Genomic DNA, 7898 nt, shown 5'->3' with positions numbered 1-7898 from the left:
GATTTGAAATGCCCGGGGAGGCTGGATATAAAACACATCAGGGGGGTTTTGGTGGTGGTGTTAAAGAGAGGTCTTGCTATGTCCCAGGCTGGTCTTGAACTCCCAGGCTCAAGCAATCCTCCGGCCTCCCAAGCAGCTGGGACTACAGGCACACCACTGCACCCACCTAAAACAATTCAGTTTTGTAGCAAATGAAGGAAATGACTAAATGATTTCTAAGTCAGCCTGGAGCAGAGTACCCACCTAAGAGGTGTGCCAAAGGAAAAATCCATATCAAAACCAATTTTTCTGTTGTCAAATGATGATTAAATTATAATGTTAATTCAGGGCAACCTGTAATATCACTTTTTGTTTGTTGTTTATAGGAAGAAAGGGAACCGTCATTTAATGATCATCTATTATGAAACATGATCTGTGCATTAGAAGTGTTGTGTGGCACTAATGTGTGGACTAATTTATGAAACATTTCCAGAAAATGAATAGCTCTGGCATGTGGGTGGCCACTGGCTCTTTGTGACATACCTGGCTGCTGCATTACCCCCACCCCACCCCTTTTAGTCCACTTGGCCAGGATCCCCATGATTGGTGGCCAAGTTTGTCCTTTGCCCTTCACTCTAAGAACTAAAGGGTAGGCTTGTGACATATGCCGCTTAAGGCGACTTCGGGGCTCAGGTTAGTAATGGACCTGCTTGGTGACACACTTTCCCCTGTGCACACTACTGAACTCTAGAAATTCCTTAATATTTGAGAACTTCCTATAAGAATGAATAACCTGGACAATGAGTAGCTGAATTGAATGTCAAAACATTTTACAAGCATTCAGACTGGGATAAGGGTAAAGCTGAGTGCATTTATTGTCCATTGATTCAGTGTCACTGTATCGAAATAATGATGTTTTTTATTGGAGGCTCCTTTTATTTCCTACTACTCCTAACTTCATATTCAACTCACTGAAAATTTTAACTGGAGTATTTTGAAGTAGATTTATGTTACTTTATATCCTTTCTGTCTTTTTCTTAAAAAATTACATCAACATGGCTAGAACGAACCTCCCTGCTTCTGTGGACATTGCATACAAAAATGTGAGATTTCTTATCACACACAACCCAACCAATACCTACTTTAATAGATTCTTAAAGGAACTTAAGCAGAATGGAGTTACCACCATAGTAAGAGTATGAGAAGCAACTTACAACATTGCTCTTTTGGAGAAGGAAAGCATCCAGGTTCCGGACTGGCCTTTTGATGATGGTACAGCACCATCCAGCCGGATAATTGATAACTGGTTAAAACTTATGAAAAATAAATTTCGTGAAGATCCTGGTTGTTGTATTGCAATTCACTGTGTTGTAGGTTTTGGGCGAGCTCCGGTTCCTAGTTGCCCTAGCTTTAATTGAAGGTGGAATGACATATGAAGTTGTAGTACAGTTTATCAGATAAAAGTGACATGGAGCTTTTAACAGCAAACAACTTTTGTATTTGGAGAAATATTGTCTTAAAATATGCTTGCACCTCAGAAATCCCAGAAATAACTGTTTCCTTCAGTAAAGGGTCAGGGGGCTTCCTAATGCTATGGCCTTGAGAGTGAAACTTGAGATGGAACCTTATTCATTTTATACATTAGCTAATACAGAGGCTTGGTGAATACTAAGTCTAATGAAGCTTATATAAGAACCTTGAAAAGCAGTTTTAGAAGCTCCCAAGCCTGTCAGATTTGGAACCTCTGTATTTGATGTTATTTTGACACTTAATAAAAATTTCTAGCTCTTCAATATTTAAAAGGTGTTCTTCATTTGTATCAATTGTATCTTATCAAGATATAAAACATTTAAAGAAGTGAGGTGCCAAAATGCCCAGAAGAATACTCATATACTTTTAGTCTCATAGAGACCTTAGGGATACATTCCTTCAGTCATTTAAACTTTGAAGGGAGGACCCATATGGCCATCTGCTCACTTTGTGTGTATATTTTGCACATTCAAATTGATATATAGAAGTGTTTGTACAACCATTGATTTTGCTGCATTTCTACAATGTCTTAGGTGATTAATTTGTTCCTATAAATTTCATTTTTGTTCTGTTATAAAAATTTCCATCCTGAAAAATCACACTTATCTCTGGTTGATAGTTCAATCTACATTGCACAGACTCACCTGTCTTTAAAGTCTCCAGACGAAAAAGAGTTGTGGTTAATTTGAAGTTTGCACTTTGGGGTGCAACTTACAGAGAGGGGCTGAGAAAATAATGGGAGGGTACTACTAAATATTTCTAGTAAAATATTTTCTTTGTCACATATAGCAACTATTTTAGTAAATGTTTTCAATTTAGTAAGTATTTTTAAAAGGTGAAATACTTTGTTATTGTAGCTACAAATCTTATAATATTCTAGGAATCCTGTAATGTTTTATTCTTCTATACCTATTAGAAGTTGTTTACCAAGTATTACTTGTATTGGAACTGAATTAACTTGTATTCATTTATTTAATGTAATAGGGAGAAGAGTAAAAAATTAATATCACACAGAGTTTGTTTCAAATAAATATCAATATTCATAATAATTCTCTTTAAAGTGATATCACATCATGTTGCTACCAATATCAGTAGGACAGCCAATGAAATATTCTACAATGAATATTTTTGTAAAAAAAGGAAGTCTCATTTTACTAGTTGAAATATTATTTGTGTATTGAATAGTTTCTAAACCCTAAACCAAAAGAAAAGCCTCAGAACCTCAAGGGAGGATACAATCATGTACTGACCTTCACATGGTAACATCTTATAAAGCATTAATACAACTTAGTGAAACTGCAAGTACAGCAATAAGTATAAACAACCTCAGGAGCACAAAGGTGGAACTTAGCAATCACTCCTTATGGTAAAAAGAGTAATCAGACAATATTTACAGAAAAGGACAATACCAAGAAAGGATAGTGTAGTATGTAAAAATATCGATCCTATTGTTCGTTTTCCTTTGATAGAAATATTATTCTACCCTCTTAGCAGGGTATCACAGTGGTTGAAGTGTATTTTCCTGCTTTATGAATTTGTCCTTGGCCATGTGTTTTGCTTTAGCCAATGGAATATTAGTTGACGTGATGGAAGCAAAGTTTTGAAATGTTCTAACAAAGTTTGGCTTGTCTTTCTTGACATTCCTGATCTGCGTGAGAAAAAATACCCTAGGTATCTGCTGTGCCTGTAGTTGGAGTTGCAGAATCAAACATGTGAAGCCTAATTAAACTTGGCCTATTACCTAGAACCAACTCCAATTGAGCTACAAGCTACTAGCTAAGCCAATCCTAGATGAGTCAAAGCCTACATCACTGAGAAATTGACACTTTTTGCTAGGAAGCACTATTGCAGCAATAGCTAAGTAGTACAGTTAGCCTTTCAACAACTTGAATAAGATTGTGAAATGCAGAAATAATAATTTATGAACATTCTGAAAATCCCAGGTTAGATTAATTTATTGCACTTTATTATTCCTAAAATTTAAAGTATGAAATGATTTAGTATACTTTAATACAAACTTTACATTTATTTGAATGTATTTGAAATTGTTTTCTAAAGGTCAAAGGTCATGTCTCAGTTTTCATTGTATGTCAACACTTCACACAGTGCCTGATATAAAGTAATGGCTTGAACTTCATTGAAATAAACTAATCTGGACACTCTAAAACAATAATCTATAATTGAGCTTGAATTTAAATTGATCATTGAACTTAATCCAGTATAAAGTCTCTGAACTTAAAGATTTAATATTTTTTGGTCCATGCTATAGTCAGCAGGCTTTTGTTTAGTTTTGTTTTAATGTCAGGACCAAAATGCTTGCCAAACTATAGTGTCTGAACTGAAGTTGTATTACTATTCCTCAAAATCAGAACACACTATGATAAATTAGTCTACCAGCATATAGTTAAAAAAGAGCTAAACATAGGATTTCCTGGTGCGTTTTTCTTCAACTTTTTTCTTCTTTTTCAACCAGAATGTAGAGTGACATTGTTTCCACCTAGTATAGGTTCCATATTTAATGACAAACTAAAAACTGCTCATATGTTTTTCTTTTTGTAGGCAAGTAAGCAATGTAAAGCAACGTAAAAGTAAAAATTATTCCCAATTGATTCTAATAGTGGTAAAGTATAAATATATTCATAAATGCTATTTTTGTCACCTAAATTAACACCAAGACTACAAATTGCCGGGCGCGGTGGCTCACGCTTGTAATCCCAGCACTTTGGGAGGCCGAGGCGGGCGGATCACGAGGTCAGGAGATCGAGACCACAGTGAAACCCCGTCTCTACTAAAAATACAAAAAAATTAGCCGGGCTTAGTGGCGGGCGCCTGTAGTCCCAGCTACTCGGAGAGGCTGAGGCAGGAGAATGGCGTGAATCCGGGAGGCGGAGCTTGCAGTGAGCCGAGATTGCGCCACTGCACTCCAGCCTGGGCGACAGAGCGAGACTCCGCCTCAAAAAAAAAAAAAAAAAAAGACTACAAATTGACACCAATGCAATAAACAACTGGACAAAATGGAGATTGTAAGATTTTATTGTATATACATTCTTGCTATGATAGTGTTAGCTGTCTTATTGCAAATTTTTCATAATCTATTTTAACAATAAAAAATATGAATAATTCATTGGAAATAATGCCTAGATTTCAAATTAATTCTGCTTGAAACACCCATATACTATAATTGCACATTTGATATATCTTAAGACTTTAAAAAATCAATTATTTTCTCCTTTCCTTATCTATCTTGGATTCCTGTAGACACTAAATTTGTTTGGTCTTTTTCTGATATCCTAAACTGATATTTCCTTCTGAATACAAATATTCAAGTTTCCAGAATTAAATATCAACTTGTTTCAGCTGTGCTATTCTTCCAAAATGTTTAATTGGAAGGTTATGTTGAAAATCAAATTTCAAGGGCAGGTAAGAACTCTTTCTGAATTTAATAAGAAGGTATACAAGTAAACCAAAATCACTGATGCGTTACGTCATCCAGAAATACATATGGAAGTATCTAAGAAAACATATATTTTTAATATATTTGGCTTGGTGTTCATGTTTGTGTGTATTTGTGAGTTTGAGTTGGAGCTTGTGTTACGTAGGGAAGTTAAAAACAGTAATTTCAACTACATTTTATCAAAGTATCTTCTCTTTTGGTAGATCTATCAAAATTGCAGTAAATTTGCTCCATTCAGAGTCTATTTTATATGATACAATGATGCAACAATGGAGAAGGAGAAGGAGAAGTGGAGTAGTGAGGAATTCTGGAGTTATATATTCTTTTTCTGATATTTTATTATTTTAGAACAATAATTGTGTTGAATTAAACTTAAGTTTAATTTCTTCAAAGTTGTTTTTGAAAATTTGTAAACCCTTCTGATTGAGTCATTAGCAGTTATTTTATCCTGATATAATTCCATTACGTACAAGATTATTTACAAGTATAAGTAACTTTGGGACAGATAACTCTCCCTTTCTCTCTCTCTCTCTCTCACACACACACACACACACGACTTCCTTAAAATATTTTTGCCAATTCATAACACATCATAATGATCTATTGTTAGACAGCTTTATTGCAGTGCTTTACATGTATATAATACGCTGTAGCACAAAGTCAGGTTCAATGTTATATCTTTTTTGTTTTTTAACTATACAGTTCCCTATTTATAATACATGAGCTGCAGAGCTAGCATCACTTTAAGGAACATAAACTTTCCTACTTCTTTGGCAAGTTTAAATGCTGTGATCAAAGCCAGCAACTATTCTTCCTTATTAAAATGTATAAAGGCCCTATTTGTTTCCATGTAGGTGCTTACTAAATTAATCTTGGTTTTATTTAGTGCCAAAATATGAATATGTTAGTGTCTCTCCATATTGGTACCTTATACAATTGAAGGACTAGGTATAGTTCTTCCTGAGGAAAAGTGAAATGTAATTTTGGTAGAACTATCAATTTAGGAAATTAAGTCAGGTATAAAACTAATGTAAGTTTGTGTTTGGTGCAGTTTGCTTTATTGGAAACATGGAGGAAATGATTAATTGAGCGAAAGTAATGGTTGTACCATGCAATATCACTTGCCTAATATTACAACTACCAAATACCTTAACAGAAGGACAAAATATAAGCAACATCACTGTGAAATTCTTTAATGCTTTATGGTCTGACTTTTGCATAAATTAGGACAAACCTATTTATAAAGGATAGGTCAGTCTGCCTCCATATATATACTGAATTCTATGTTTGTCTTCTGGATTAAGTATCAGAAAGCCCTTCTAATCAAAGTGTAAATTAACATAAGTCCCTAAGAAGCCATCATTTTACATACAAATAGTTGAATTGATGTGCACTCCCCTCTTCAGGGTCTCAGTTTTTTTCAGTTTTTAATTTTTAATTTTTTGAGGTACATAGTAGGTATATATATTTACAGGGTATATGAGATGTTTCGATATGGGTATGCAAGGTGTAATAATTACATCATGTAAAATAAGTGTCCATCCCCTCAGGCATTTATCCTTTATGTTACAAGCAATCCAAATATATTATTTTAGCTATTTTAAAATGTATGATTAAATTATTATTGACTATAGTCACCCTGCTGTGCCACCAAATACTAGGCCTTATTTATTCCTTCTATATTTTTGTACCCGTTAACCATCCTCATCTCCCCTCAACCCCCTTCAATACCCTTCCCAGCCTCTAATAACCATCCTTCTACTCTCTACATCCCTGAGTTCAATTGATTTGAGTTTCAGATCCCACAAATAAGTGATAACATGTAAAGTTTGCCTTTCTATGGCTGGCTTATTTCACTTAATATAATGACTGCCAGTTCCATCCATGTTGTTGCAAATGATAAGATCTCATTCTTTTTTATGGCTGAATAATACTTCATTGTGTGTATATATACACATTTTCTTTATCCATTCATTTGTTGATGAACATTTAGGTTACCTCCAAAACTTTGCTATTGCGAATAGTGCTGCAGCAAACATGGGCATGCAGATATCTCTTCAATTCACTGATGCCCTTTCTTTGAGTATATACCCAGCAGTAGGATTGCTGGATCTTATGATAGCTCTATTTTTAGTTTATTGAGAAACCTCCAATCTGTTCTCCATAGTGATTTTATTAATTTACATTCCCACCAACAATGTACCACAGTTCCCTTTTCTCCACATCCTCACCAGCATTTCTTATTGCTTGTCTTTTGGTGACAAGCTATTTTAATCGGGGCAAAATGGTATCTCATTATAGTTTTTGGTTTGCATTTTTCTGATCAGTGATGTTGAGCACATTTTCATATGCCTGTTTGCCATTTGTGTGTCTTCTTTTGAGAAATGTCTATTCAAATCTTTTGCCCATTTTTTTGATTGAATTATTAGATTTTTTCCTAAAGAGTTGTTTGGGCTACTTATATATTCTAGCTATTAATCACTTTTCAGATGGGTAGTTCCCAAATATTATCTTCCGTTCCCATGTTTTTTGGTTTGAAGTTGCCATGAAGCTTGCAAATACTATTTTATAATCCATTATTTTAAGCTGATGACAACACCGTCTGCATAAACAACAACAAAATTAAAAAAAAACACCAAAACTCTGTACCTTAATTTTGTGCCACTACTTCTTAACTTTTTCCTACTTCTATTTATGTCTTTTTTTGTTTTTTGTTTTTTGTTTTGCTTTGTTTTTGAGACAGAGTCTCACTCTGTCACCCAGGCTAGAATGCAGTGGTGCAGTCTCGGCTCACTGCAACCTCCAGCTCCAGGGTTCAAGCGATTCTCCTACCTCAGCCTCTGGGGTAGCTAGGACTACAGGCACATGCCACCAAGCCCAGCTAATTTTTGTATTTTTTTGTAGAAACGTGGTTTCACCATGTTGGCCAGGCTAG

At 34.8% G+C, this 7898-nt stretch overlaps 1 pseudogene; it reads left to right on the top strand.

Moving 5' to 3' along the window:
* Nucleotides 1-1034: 1034 nt before the first annotated feature.
* LOC129476067 (protein tyrosine phosphatase type IVA 1-like) lies at nt 1035-1440 on the top strand (annotated as a pseudogene).
* Nucleotides 1441-7898: the final 6458 nt, after the last annotated feature.

This window comes from Symphalangus syndactylus, chromosome X, assembly GCF_028878055.3.
Source record: "Symphalangus syndactylus isolate Jambi chromosome X, NHGRI_mSymSyn1-v2.1_pri, whole genome shotgun sequence".
NCBI classification, from domain to species: Eukaryota; Metazoa; Chordata; class Mammalia; order Primates; family Hylobatidae; genus Symphalangus; species Symphalangus syndactylus.
Note: the sequence above shows the minus strand (reverse complement) of the source record. Positions and strands in the feature narration are given on the sequence as shown.